The following is a 13,987-nucleotide window of genomic DNA, read 5'->3' as shown; positions in this document are numbered from 1 at the left end:
AATGAGTCACTGCTGCTGGAGTTAAGTGACCATGAGAAATTTATGGTCATACCCTAGTTCTTGTTTATCCTCTTCTTTATCTCATCCGTTTCTTACTCAAACTAATTTTTGTTGTCATGTATGTATATCAAATGACAGTATATTTGGAACTGGAGTCTTGTGTGTGTGTGCATCTTGCAACACAAAAATCTCCTGGTTGCTATAACAGAAATAACACAATAAATGTTCAGAGTCAAATCATGCTGAATGTCTGTAATTTGGGACTTTATTTTGGGTTCATGGGGTGGGGTTTTTTTGTTTTTGATTTTTTTTTTCCATTGTAAAGGTTCCCTATATCCTAAATATTTTCTCCAGTTTCCCATTCAGATCCTGGGTAAGTGGGCATAGACATCATGAGAGCCGGATCGTGTGCCTCGATGGCTCTGGGATGCCCTACTCTTAGAAAATTAATTTTTCTTGCAGCAATGTAATCAAGGGCTGAATCTTATTTATTTTACTAAAGTAATTTTTTCAATATGAGAACAATTAATAAATGATTACAGAAAAGAAGTTCAACATTCGTTCCCCATCCCCTATTAATAAGATAATTGCCTTTCCAGAGGGAATGGAATTGGCAGAAGTTTCACAGGGAACTGTTGAACTGTAGTATTTGTTTGACATATTCTAAATGGTTTCCCAATCAAAATCAGACACAAAAAGAGAGAGGCTTGTCAGTCAGCTGGCTTGTGTTGGGTTGTTAATGTCCCCCTATCAATCAGAGCAATAGCGACTTTCCTAGGTGGCTGTAGAGTTGCTGGAGGAGGGGAAGGAGCAGCTGAAATAATTTGAGTCGTTTTAGACTTTCTCATTTTATACAAGTGACACACAGTTTCTTAGATGATCTGATTTATTATTATATGGATTCAGGCAGAGTGTTTGCAAGATTTACTCTGCTTTATGGTATTACAGCAAATGTAAACATGTATAATTCAACAGTGCCAGAAGAAAATGAAGGTGGAAAATGGCCTTTGTCAGCAGCAAGAGGAGTTTAGAGAGCTGTGAAAAGAAGACAGTTGTGACCAACACTAAGATCTTTCTTATCTCTGAGAGAAAGATTATGGGTCACTTTTGAGAAAAATAGAAGTGAAGTGATGCTGAGGGTTAGGGAAGAGTCATCCCACATGGGATGGTGCACGGAACTCTCCCTGGGGAAGATATTGTGGTGGGTTTCCCTGCCTGGAACCCTGGATGCAGGGGGCTTGTCGGGTCCCCCCATGGCAGCTGGCTCCTTCGCTCAGCTGGAACTTGTTTTAGCTCCTAATGCAAGCAAAAAGATAAGAAACAGAAACATCAGCAAGAGAGACGTTTGACAGCCAAGTGGTGCAGAAACCAGATGGCATTCTTCATAGTTTTCTTTTGCCTGGGTAACATGGGTTATTCCACCTCTCTTCCTCTGGGTAAGGGAATGAATCCCTCCTAAACAAAAGTCTGGATTAAGACATTTTTAGCTGTGGTTGCAGCAGGCTTCCTGGTCACAGGTCTGTACAACTATTCATGGGTACGCGGCAGTAACGTACAAATGTGACTGGAGACTCCCCTGAGGCTCTTCTGTGGGAGGAGATTAATTTAGGGTTGTTTTTTTTTTTCAAAGGCAGAGAACTGTGTGGTGTGAAATATCTACTATCAGCCACATAACAGCATTGCCTTTGCTCGAGACACAGGCAACGGTGCATTTTGAAGTGGATGCACAGCTGGCCGAGTGTAGCTTTGAGATAATATGGAGACAATGTGGTTGGAAAGCAAAACATAATTTGGGGATTTACTCTGGCTTTGTGGTCTTTCTAATTATCTGGAAAATCCCAAACCAGAAGTGATCTTTACTGATTTCTGAGACTCTAGAAAAATTTAGAGGGGAGGAGAAAATACCATTTTTCATTAATTTGCATGAGTTCTTAGTCTAGTGCTACAGGGCGATGTTAATTTTGATATACCCAGCTGGACTTAGAGGTATTTCTGCTCTTCGGCAAGATTTTTCACATGTTTTCAAATGCTTACAACAAGTGGAAAAGTTGGGGGAGTTTGGTTTGCTTTCAGAGCAGGTTTCATTGCTTGGGACCACTTAAATCCCTCCAAGTCCCACCCTGTAACACAGAAAATGGCTGTGGACACAGTAAATTCTGGAAGGCTGGTTATGAATACTTATTAATCGTCAAATGACACCAACTCAGTTCTTGGTGAAATGAGTCAGATGTGCTAGAAATTTTCATCTGCGTGGAGAAAAGTACCAGCTGAATCAGTGGGTTAAAAATCTTATGGTCCTGTAGCCACTTACCAGCATGCAGGGCTTCCAGGATATAGAGGGAATTCCCTAAAGACATTGTGAATTCAGCTAATGAATCCCAGACCAGCTCATGGCTCTTCACTGTGACCTCTCAGGTCACAGTTTGGATAGCGGTGGCCCAGACAAGGAAAGTGGAATATCGATACAGTTGGGTTTTTCCTCCTTTGAGTGTTAATTTCCAGCTGTTACGCTTCTAGACGTGGTTAACTGCCCTTCCAAAGCCTTCCAAAGGCTTCACTTATCTCCATCTCAGAATTCAGTGGCAATATATCTATATTCCTAGACTCTCAAGGTTTCTACTTGAAGCACACTCAGATCCTCAGGTGAAATTACATCCAGTATATCACTACTTTAAAAGCTTATCCTGGAATCCAGAAAGCAAAATTGAAAGCAGGATTCGGCTTATTGTGTTGTGTCTTAAATCCAGGTCTGATTTTAGTTAAAAACTTGGCAAGATGCGGCAATAGACATTGTATACTAATCAATGAAAGATGAAGGCCAACCCCACTGCCTTCCTTTGGGGAAAGGCCTGCCTTTTTTTACTGTCTTTGAAGAACAAGACGGAATTGGAAAGTTAGCAAAAGTCTTCCTGCAGTACCTGGAGCATATGATTGGAAGAAGTGATCAGCGGACAAAATGCTTATGAAATGGTCAAAAAAGTTCAATCGAGCCTCAAATTGACGTATTTGGGAAATGAAATCTTATGCTTTGGTTCTGTTCAGCAAATCTTTTCTCCCTTACTGTAGCAAAAGGATGCACCATCTCTCCCATGCTCAGTGATCTGCAGCGTCACTCCAAGTGATGTCCACTGCTACGCTTGGCCATAACACCAAACCAAAAGAAAGTCAGATGCTTTTTGTGTTTCCCTTTTATATTCCTATGGCCTTGTTTCCTGCTTTCATCGTATTTTGCACCATTTTCCTCGGACTTGGATGCTTTAAAATGCAAGTGGAAACCAATGTTAGTATCCAAACTCAGTAACATATTGGATAGCTTTTCTCAGAATAATTGCCTCTTTCTTTTCATCTCATCTCAATGTTTAAAGAACAACAATACCTCATCTCCGCTAAACCTTTGAACCTTTCCTGGATATCATTTGATAAGTTAAACAGCATTTATGTAGCTGATCTCTAAAATGCACAGATGATAGGAACTCCAAGTATCCGGAGGTAAAAAGTTGCACCTTTGGGCTTGTCAGAAATAATTTAAATTTCCTGTTTGATATGTTAGATGCTTTTTGCTATTAAAAAAGAAAGCAAAACACTGTGTATCTTCCACACTGCCGCCTTCCTACCTTTTTCAATATTTTAAAATGGGGAAAGAATGTGTTTAGTTGTCATGTCAAAAGATTTATAGACCTGTTGCTTTATAGACTAGCAAAACTTGAGAGCTGAAAATGCTCAAGTACCTCCAAAAGATGTGTTTGGTTGTTTGGTAATGAATTAAGCATCTGGAGGAAGCAGCTGTCAGTCACTTCACTATGGCTTTTTGAGCTGTTTGCAAGACTAGTGATCCTGAAGCAGCCAAATACAACAAACTATTCATTCAATAAATTGTGTGGAGTAAGCAAATGAATGTGGTTAAACAAATCTCAGTGGTAATTTGGTAATTCATAAATTTAACGTGTACTTGCAGAGTTGTGCAGTGTACCTTGCGTCTTGGAAAGGGCTGCGTACATGGAAGCGGTTCGGTGCAATGCGTTGACCCAGTAGAAGACTTGGGTATGAAATTAAGTTGCTACCAAAACATTCCACAGATGTGTGAGCAATTTATCACCCCTCCTTTGCACCTGAATAGAAACAACCATCGCCACCGAATTCTGGGCCAGAGCAGGCCCAAAATATGCTAAAAAGTGGTGATAACAGAGTTTGCCTTTGCAGCTCTTGGGAGTATTGGCTGGTGCCATTTCAATAATTGTGCTTGTTCCCCAACTTGTGCCAACTGCCCCCAAGGTGTGGTATGTGCTGAAGAAACGTTAGCAAGCTTTCTGGTATCTCAACAATGTTTTTATACATGGGAATATACTTTCCCCTGACAATTGTCCTACAGCTTTTTTTATCGTCTACCTCATTGCTAACCATATACTGGGCATCCACGTTCCCAGCCTGGAGTGAGATCTCCTTCACCCCAGCTCTGATCTCTGCAGCTTGATCACCTAAGGCTGAGCACAGCCAAAAGGTGGTTTCATATCTCTGTGGCCAGGTATCTTAGAACTGAGTTCTTTTGTCTTCTGATGGCAGTTGTAATTAATCTCTGTAATTAATCTTTTCTCTTCCGTGGAGCTGCACAAGCGCACTTGTTTAACTGTTGCCTGTGTCCAGCCTGAAGGTGCTGGTGCCATTTAATTTTATTTTTTTTTTATCAATGCTTCTGTGTTAGCCACCACGCTTCTGCTTGTTAATTGGATTCAGAATTAACATGGATTAACATTAAGACTGGAAGCCTAATTCTTTAAATGAAGAAACAAATGCTGTTCAGGAGTTAGTCATTAATTGCTTTTGTTTATCAGAGCTCCTAAGTGTGACCATTTAGACCACAGCTAACAATTCTAACTGTGACTATTTCAGCATGTTTCTGCTGGATGCTGTGCTATGCAGGTCAGATACACAGCAGTAAAAAGGTTTATATTGTTTTGATCACTCACATGTGCAATGGGAAACACCTTTTTTTTTTTTCTGCAGAGAGAATATGATTGTAGCACATGGTGTTCTGTCTATAATGGAAACTATATTTTCCATAAATGTTCGTGTTCATATATTCCTTTGATGGAAGGATCTCGGATGGGTGGGAAGGCAAACTGTTTATACACGGCAAATCTGGTGTTTGCCCAGGGTTATCAGGGAGGGAAAACAGTTGTACATTTAATTATAAGCTCAGTTAAAATGAGGAGAAGCTTGGCGAGTAAATCTTCAGCATGGTGAAAACTCGAGGTCCAAATATTGCATTTCAACACACAACAAAACCCAAGTCTTTAAAGAAGTAATACTTTCATTTTTCCTCTGCATCTCTTCTGTGAAAATTTTTCATCACTGATTTCATTGCATTATCAGGACTAAAATGAGAAACACTGCTTACGAGCAAATATAGCGTTTGAATACGGGCCAGGAATTCCTTTTACAGTATAAGCTTTTGTGTGAAATAGAAGCCAAACAGCTGCTCACAACTTAAGTCTGAGTAAGTGATCTAATGCTCTTGCTCTGGTCTCAAATTTGAGGCTAAATTGTTTCTTTGCCAAAGACCATGTGCCAACCTACCTGGTCCCAATTTGTGAGAACAAACTACATTGTTTCTGTTGCTCTGGGGGTGAAATCATTTTATTTGACTTTTTTTCCATTAAAATTTATGTGGGAAGCCTCTGCAAGCTGTAGACTCTACTTCTCACCTTCAGTTCTCCAGGATATATCTCAAGTGGGAAAATACCTCATTGCAAGACTAGTCGGGCATGATGTATGAGTATATTTTATTATACCTGAAGACTCTTTTGGGCCATTAGCGTAATTGGCTTTTGATTTATTTTGCTCTTTATTCCTCAGATCATCTATTCTTGTTCTTTTTCTCCTACTTCTGCTGTACTCTTCAGCTGCTCTCCAGGCTTTTCCCAGGATGCCCTCTTGCCATGTGAGACCACCAAGGCCTGAACTGGAGACGCCCCCCTACCTCCAGAGCTGAAATCTAGTGGAACATCAGCCTTGATTAAGCCTTTTGGAATAAAATCTTCCCTAGTTTTCAGGGAAGAAGTTAATTTGGGGCAAGGCAGAGATCCCCTAATGACTTAAGTAGAAGTTTCTAAGGACTTTGGATGCTCCTAAATACAGGAGATAACCAGAAGCTATTAAATGTAGGGCAGTTGAATTGTCCAGTTGTCCAGTTCATCCTCCATACAACCACACTTACGCATTATTGGGAGGGTGGAGGAAATTTTTAAAATAACTAAAAAACTTTGTGGCCCAGTGGTGTCTAAATTTAGACCGCTGATTTTTCATACTCTAGGGGAAAAAAAACCGAAACAACAAAGTACCAAGAAGGGATTTTCCTGGCTATGGAAAAGGCAGAATAGTTCCTACAGCCCTGTTAGACATGGGCTATATCTCTCAAATACACTGTTGTACACTTGCCCTCTCACGAAAGGTTTTAATTTCCAATTAATTTGATTTTACTTACGTTTCTTCTTCCTGCATCCCAACAATGGCCAGTTAGAAGACATTTTCCTGGCAGTGAATATTTTGCATCTGTTGCCACTGTCCTCAGACAAATCCCAATCTCTGTAAGGTCACGATAATGTTAATAATAGCCCTTTCCTGTGTGCTGAATGGCATTTGAACAGCACTGCTTGGAGTACGTCTCTCGGCATTGTTCCACGGACATATTTACAGGGATTGTGGAGTTCCTGATGGCTGAATCATGTCTCCTTAAAATTACATTCTCAAAAAGTTCATTTATCTTGTTTGTGTTGTGACTGGCACAAACAGTAAATTGAATAATAGGCAGTCAGTAATCATCTGCCATACTAGTATATGCTGCATCATAGTTCATCTTGCGAAGTCCTCTCCTGAAACCATTAGCTTAATTACCTGGCTTCAGAGATAACTACACATGTTCATGCTTCTAGCTCCCATGTGGTGCTTGGGGAGATACAGTGTCCTGAAGCCATATGCCCCATCCCTGCCCAAGAAGTCCCTTAAACAGCTGTGCTAAGAGAAGAGTCGCTCCGTATGCAAGAGAGGACTTCATTTTCTCTTTTTGCTTTGTGTCAGCAACTGGCTGTGGGCAGATGGTCTGCTTTCGTAGATGGACGACTTGTTGGATAATTAAGAGCAGTATGAATTCACACATCTATTTTATTTGGGGTGTTTGGGAAGAGGATCACCTATGCCGTCTTCCACCACTTCACTCCGTTAAAAGCGTATTTTTAATGCTGAAATTGGCCAGGAGCACATAAACACCAAATGGCTGCTGTAGCCTGTTCAGAGAAAAACTTAAATCCCCAGTGTCGTATTCTTCAGTTTCCCTTGATCCGCAGCATCTGCTGGGATGTATGTGTGCTCGTGGTAGCTTGCTGGTACCATTGCAGAAGAAAATATCCTTAGCTATGGTGTTTTTCTCCCCAGATATATCCTAAGCGGAAGCGGTTTTACTGTGTAAGTTTTGTTTCAAAGATGTGCTTTTGCTCCATCTCTTGAAGCATATTGTGTCAGGAAGTCCTGGTCCAGAGTTAATGCAGATAATGGAAATACAAAGTCAGCTCCTGGAGCTGTTTCTATTTGTTTGATGGGCTATTCCTGATATTTTCTCTTTTTAAAGATGCTGTTGGTTGTGGGCAATGTGTGGAAAAGAAGTAGTTTTTAAAAAGGTGGAAGAAATGCCTTCTGCGTGCAGAAACCTTGAGGGGAGGAGAGAGGATTAAACAGAAGAAAAATATTCCTTTTGAACACCACAGGAGGAAGAATTTAACAGCTTTTTTAAAGATGCTGAAATTGTGACGTGTAGTAGTGCAGTGTTGGATGGGTTTCGAAACAGGAAAAATTTGATTTTCTTATGTTAAACTTGATTTGTAACATGGAAATGAAATCTGTTGGTGATATTAGTATGACCACTGTGGACTGGCTCTTAGGATGGGCTTGGCCCCATCCCTCCGATGCGTTATGGCTTGCACATGGCAGCTTGCACTCTCCTTTTTAGGAAGCTGAGAAACAAAGAGGGTGGAAAATCCTGCCAAAATGGGCATTAACCATAGACTGTGTCTGGAAATGTGTTCGTGCAAGAATAACATTTAAATACAAAGTATGTGATTGTTTGCTTAAAGTCTCTTATGTATATACTTCTCTATACTTACTGGGATCTTTTCTGGATATGTGAGAAAACACATTATTCAGCTGCTCTCAAAGTCTTGACTTGCTTCTCTTCTCTTGCAGTTTCTGAATATTGAATAATATTGGAAGCAACAAAGCTTATTTATTTTTTGCTGTGGGATCCTGGCTCTGGAATGGCTGATTCTGATTGTATAATAGATAATACGCATTGCTTTGAGACTTTCCTGCTCCAAAAATGCAGTTCATCAAAACCCAAGTACTTTGTGTCAGATCTAAATGTTTCACAAGAGATTTTGTAATCCAGCATGTCAAGCTTGTTTAAATGTAAGATTGTAACTGAAAACCAAAGGAAGCAATAAGTGCTTCATTAAATTGCTTACCTTATAGAAGTGTCTTGCAGTTCTTGGAAAAAAAAAAAAGTTATCTTATTTCAGCAAGGAATACCCAGCTATCTTATGTTATAGAAGTGTTCCCAGTATGAGCATGTGCTCCTTGTGTTTGTAAACAGGCTGGTGTTTCTTAGGGGCAAATTTAGTGACTCAAGCAGAGCAATGCTCCTCTCCATCTGCTGAATAACCCCGTGCAACTTGGTCATTGGTGACTTCTTGCTTCTTCCTGGAGGCGGCTTTGTGTTAGCAATTATTTGAGCAGGACAAAACCTAATTTACAAATGGTTTCTGAGAAAGCAGACCTTGAGAGTATCTGCTCATCAGTTCTAGGCAGTGGTGCTTTAAGTTACCTAGTGCTGAAGATACGATGAAGGTGATGGATTTCAGTCAAATGCTACCGGAGGACTCTAGTGTGAGTTTGCCATCGCTTCTGTTCCACAGCTCTATCAGTACATGGTTTTCCATCTTGCATTCATAGCAGCAAATGGAGTCTGTGTTATTTTTCCACATTTGTGTTGATGAAATTGTGCCTGACTTGGCTAATCAGTAAGTCTCTGAAAAAAAGAGACCTTGACTTTCTTATGTCTTCTAACCTTTTTAGGTGTTTTGAGTGTGTAGGAGCATATGGGTCCGATGCACAAAGATGGTCACTGTTCTCATAAAGAAACATGAGAACAAATACGTGTTTGTGTTTGTGCCTAGACACTTACTTTCTGAGATTTTCGAGGTTACTATCTCCGGCCAGGACTCTTACTGAAGCAGATGTCTCGGTGCAGATGTGGGAAATTGAAATCTGCCATGAAAACTTTTCTATTATACCTTGCCCATAGCAGCCCCCACAGCTGCCAAAATATGCACCCTCTTGTTTTAAAAATAGAGGGGGTTATACTGCTTTACATCTGCTGCTGCCCTGCGCTGCGCCGCAGCTGTGCCAGCGCATTATCTGGGAACGGCCTGAGTAAGACCAGCCATAACAAGAGGGAAAAATCCCATGTTTGATGTAAGTGCAATTGTGGCTTTATTCCAGTCACTTCTTAATTTATATCTCAAATTCAGTTTATCTTCATGCCCTGGTGGCTAAACAAAAGAGCTGTATGCACTTGACTGTTTGAAGAAACTGTCTATGGGTGTGGGGGAAAAAGGAAAAATGATTTAAGGGTTGCGGGGAATCCAGAGCACTGAGCAAGAAGCACTATCTCCGTTGTTTTAAATGGAGCGTAATCAGTGCTTTGGTTTCAGCATGCATGTATATATAATTTCAGTCTTTGAATGAGCTGGAATATTTTTTTTTCCTTTTGCAATGAGCATCCATCCAGGGGAAGAAGGGCCTCAGTTGGATGCAATTAAGAAAAAACCCTTAAACACCCTAAATTTGCTTTTGGCCTTGAAAAGCTGTACCCCTCAAGCTAATATACTTTGTGCAGGCCGTTTATCGGTGGTGGTGAATGTTAGATTTGAGACTTGGATTTGCTCGTCTGCATTGTATTAGGTGAGTTAAGACTGTGCCCCTCCCCAGCTGTGCACCCCGTCCCATTCTTCTCACTGGGAACCCCTCGTTTTAGCGCAGCTGTAGATGAGTTTGAGGCTGTAAACCTTTAGTGCTGAGGTCCTGAGGTGCTTTAGCCTAAACATACCTGAAATGTTGCCCCTTTATCATTCCAGTATTAAGATCAATGTTCCAGGATGGTTCATGGAGCAGGAGCTTCCTTCCCTGAGTTTGAGCACAGCTCCCCAACAAGGAGGATGCTTGTGTGCATCCACGCTCAGAAAGGCTGCGTAGAGCTATAAGAAGGAAAATAATTTGTTGCTTGTTCTGTATCTTGAAAGCAACTGGATCATTTATTGAGCTGCAAAAAGCTTTCCTCAGCTGGCAACTAGATGTTTCACTCTGGGTGTTTTTTTTACCAGCATAAATATAGCCCAGGATTTCAGAGAGCTTTTGGGGCTCTTGGGCCAAATTTGAGAAGAATCTAGCTATTTTTTGTTTTGTTTGGGAAAATTCTGTAGATTGTAGATGCTGCATGTTTCTAATCTGCATCTGCTATTTGCTTGGAATCTTTGGGTCCATTGGAATCCAAAGCCAAAAAGGTTCACACAGTGTTGTGACCCAAAACTGTTTAATCTTAGATCTGTGGTTTCGGAGCCCACAGCCCGACTTGAATACCTGATGAGTATCAGCTGAGCAAGCATCACAGAATCTGACTTCTGCCCATGAACCATAAACCTTTTCCCTAGGGAATAAGAAAGTAAATTGGCCTTTGTGCACGAGCAGCCAGCTAGACCAGTGCCGTGGTTTCCTCGTGCTCAATACCAGACCCTGTGGTATGCTGCTGCGAAGTTCTCCTTCATTCTAAGTAAAGCCATATGAAAAGAAAAAAAAAATCTGCTTTTCTATGAGTGGCTGAACCAACCAATTTGTTCAAGCTATTCTTCCGATTGACTCATTTTTAACTGAAAAAACACTGATAAATTGAAGGCAACCTGAAAAATGCTGAAAGGGAGGAAAGGGAAAACAGGGTCTAAACCATTTCAAGCTCACAAAAAATCCCAAGCAGATAGACCCTCTAAAATGGTGTAAAACTTGATCCCATGTTAGCACGATGAGTAAGGTATGAATTCATCTAGAAAATAAAGCCCTAAGAGTAACCTCAACATTTATAATTACAAGGTCGCAACGTGATCAGCTCACTGTGTCTTACTTGTGATGGCAAAAAGTCCTCGGACTTAAAGATACCATTTCACTTCTCTTCGTTTCACTTGTCCTAGGTTTTTACTTGAATGTTGTTCCCAACCACTTTTTTGTATCACTGTACCTGCCGTGAAAGTCCCCAGAGCCTCAGCTGCACGTGGCTAAGAAAGAGATGGGCATAGATTTATGGTTAATATTTCTGCGTATATGTTCTCAGTGGAAAAGAGTGATATGTAGGAGAAATTTGAGTGAAAAGATAGTGTAAGCCTGGTGCCACCAAGACTTTTACCCACGTTCTTGGGTAAAAATGTGCTTCACTGGCTTAACATTTAAAAAGCATCAGCTGTCTTCACTTCAGTGAGCTTTTGCTGGGCTCTTTTTTCTTGCTGGCATTTTAAACTCACTTCACCCCTGATGAGCACTGATTTACCTTGTTATGCCCAACAGTAAGGCAGGGAGGAATTTGCTCACCGAGCTGAAGGGACAGGAGGCAGTGATATAGACTCCCAGTTGTGGTAATATCGGTCAAAGCCAGATTTGGTTTGATTAGAAGGGTAAAAAGACATTAAGCACGCAATGCCATAGACCTTTTTTCCTGGTATTGAGGAATTACGGAGTTCATTAAGCAGACTGATTTGCAGTTACCCAATTTGCAATAGGTGAATTAGCTCAAACAGAGGCAGTTTACTGCACTATGAAAAGGTACATGGTTTTTGGATCTGAACGATATCTTATGGGAACCATAAAGTGGTTTTTATTTTTAATATTCCACTTACTTGCCCACAGTAGATGACGAAAGTGGCTGCTACTCAGCAGAACTGCTAAGTCAAGTGAGTCTACTTACTATAAGCTTTTTACCTTGTTTCTGAGTAGGTATGCTTTAGATGCACCCATCTGTTCTTCCTCACAGTGCTTCCAAATAGCAATATATCCATTCTCTTCCTTTGTCTTTGGGTTACTGAATCTCTCATCTCACTGGAAAGCTTATGGTGGTGTCAGAAATTGCATATTATGTCCTAGATTAAGACTGTTTAGCTTGAACGTGACAAGTTGTTTAAAAATAGACTGGTTTACGCTTTGTATTCACTCTCCTTTCCAAAACTGTCTTTCATAATAATGTAAATAAAGAACTTCCAGAACTGATACAGCAGAGCTGGCAAGGTTAGAAGAAAAGGCTCAGCTATTACCCAACTGACATTAATGCAACATAAATCTTAATTATATTGAGCAAGCATCAGACTGCACGGCCTTAGGAGATGGAGTCATTAGGTAACAGTTTACAGTGAACATTTATCTTCAAATGAATTCCCAGGCCTCCTTAATTTCCATCAAAGTCTTTTTTAAAGGGTTGGAAATGAGAGGTGGAATACGGATTCACTTTAAGCTCAGGTCTTTTTTGCAGTATCCAAAGCTGACCCCCCAACATAGGCTTGGAATTGCTAAAACAATCTTTCCCAATCATGCAGACCATGGACTTCACATCTGCACAGGGCAAGGTTGCAGACGGTGTTGATGCCAGTTACTGACTTGCATGCTCTCCTCCTGCTGTGGGGAGCAGGGAGGTTTCTGTCCTTTTGCTCACCTGCATCTGCATCACAGGATTGCAACTTAGAATTCTTGCCCAAAGTCAGCACTGGGTGTAATGTTCTTCCTTTTTATCATCACTAAAATTTTCCTCTCCTTTGAGATGTTTCCATATTCAGCTATGGAACGGCAGCAGGATTCTAGATGTTGTTACCAAAGTAGTCTTTTTTTGACCAAATTGCTTTCAGATAAAAACAACAAGTAAAACAGATGAGAATGGACATTTTTTTTTTTTTCATCTCTTAACTTTGCTTTATCTCATGGTTGCCATAAGCACACTATTCTTGTAAATCTATGTGCTGCACCCAGAGGAGTGTGTGGTGCGTGGAGCTCCTGCTGTATCTCCCCTGCGAGGACTGGGGTGTCTGCTGAGATGTGCAATTGGAGCAAGAAGAGGGAGTGCTGTACAGTTTATCCTGACTTTAAGGAGAAGAATTCTAGACCGTGGCTGGAGGTGCAATTTTACACATTTGGGCATAGAAATGTTTATGCAGAAGGAAATCTTGAGAGGAGTGCAGAAATACTTAATAATGATCTTTGTTTATTGTCCTTTTCAAGCTAAAAAAAAACCCCAAAAAGCAGCCGTAAGGAGAAGGGAACAGTGTAGTTTCACAGATAAAAAGTGAGCTCTTGCTTTTTGTTAACATTGCTGTCACCCAGCAAATGCTCCCCCGCAGCCGGCTGAGCTGCTGCTACGAAGGCTACAAAAAGTGGCTTTTTGTACTCATCTGGCAACACGCGTGTTGCAGGAGTGTGGATGCTGCCAGCTCCAAGTCAGGGAAGCCTTGCTCGAGCCAAGCGGCTGCAACACGTTAGCTCACAGCACAAAGGACATGATGGTCCAGCTTCACTGGAGACCTCGGTGCTCAATGTGTGCTGCAGCACTTTTCTCCATCTTTGTTGTTTAAGTGCTTTTTTGTTGTTGATTAAGAGTATTTTGTTATTTGTGTTATTTTATCCATCACTTACCTATCCAGACAGGAATGACTGAGAGTACAAGTGTTTTATATTTGAAACCTCAGCCTGAAATCATAGGTACATGATCAGATCTAGGCTGGTTTTCCAGTCCATGCTGGCACTTCTTCTGGCTCAGATAATGATTAGTAGCAAAAGGTTTCTATTCCTCATTTTAATGCTTTAAATATTGTGATTTGCAAGACTGTTATCAGCCATGCAAAGCATGCATGGAGTGTGA

The 13,987-nt window shown here is 40.9% G+C and overlaps 1 protein-coding gene across 1 annotated transcript in view; it reads left to right on the top strand.

Annotated features, from left to right (window-relative positions):
• COL23A1 (collagen type XXIII alpha 1 chain) overlaps positions 1 to 13,987 on the top strand; it is a 175,207-nt gene that overhangs the window by 115,157 nt on the left and 46,063 nt on the right. The gene's annotated exons all lie outside the window — the stretch shown is intronic.

The sequence above is a fragment of the Phaenicophaeus curvirostris genome, chromosome 15 (assembly GCF_032191515.1).
Source record: "Phaenicophaeus curvirostris isolate KB17595 chromosome 15, BPBGC_Pcur_1.0, whole genome shotgun sequence".
Lineage (NCBI taxonomy): Eukaryota > Metazoa > Chordata > Aves > Cuculiformes > Cuculidae > Phaenicophaeus > Phaenicophaeus curvirostris.
The sequence above is the reverse complement of the archived record's forward strand: the minus strand, read 5'-3'. Positions and strand labels throughout refer to the sequence as shown.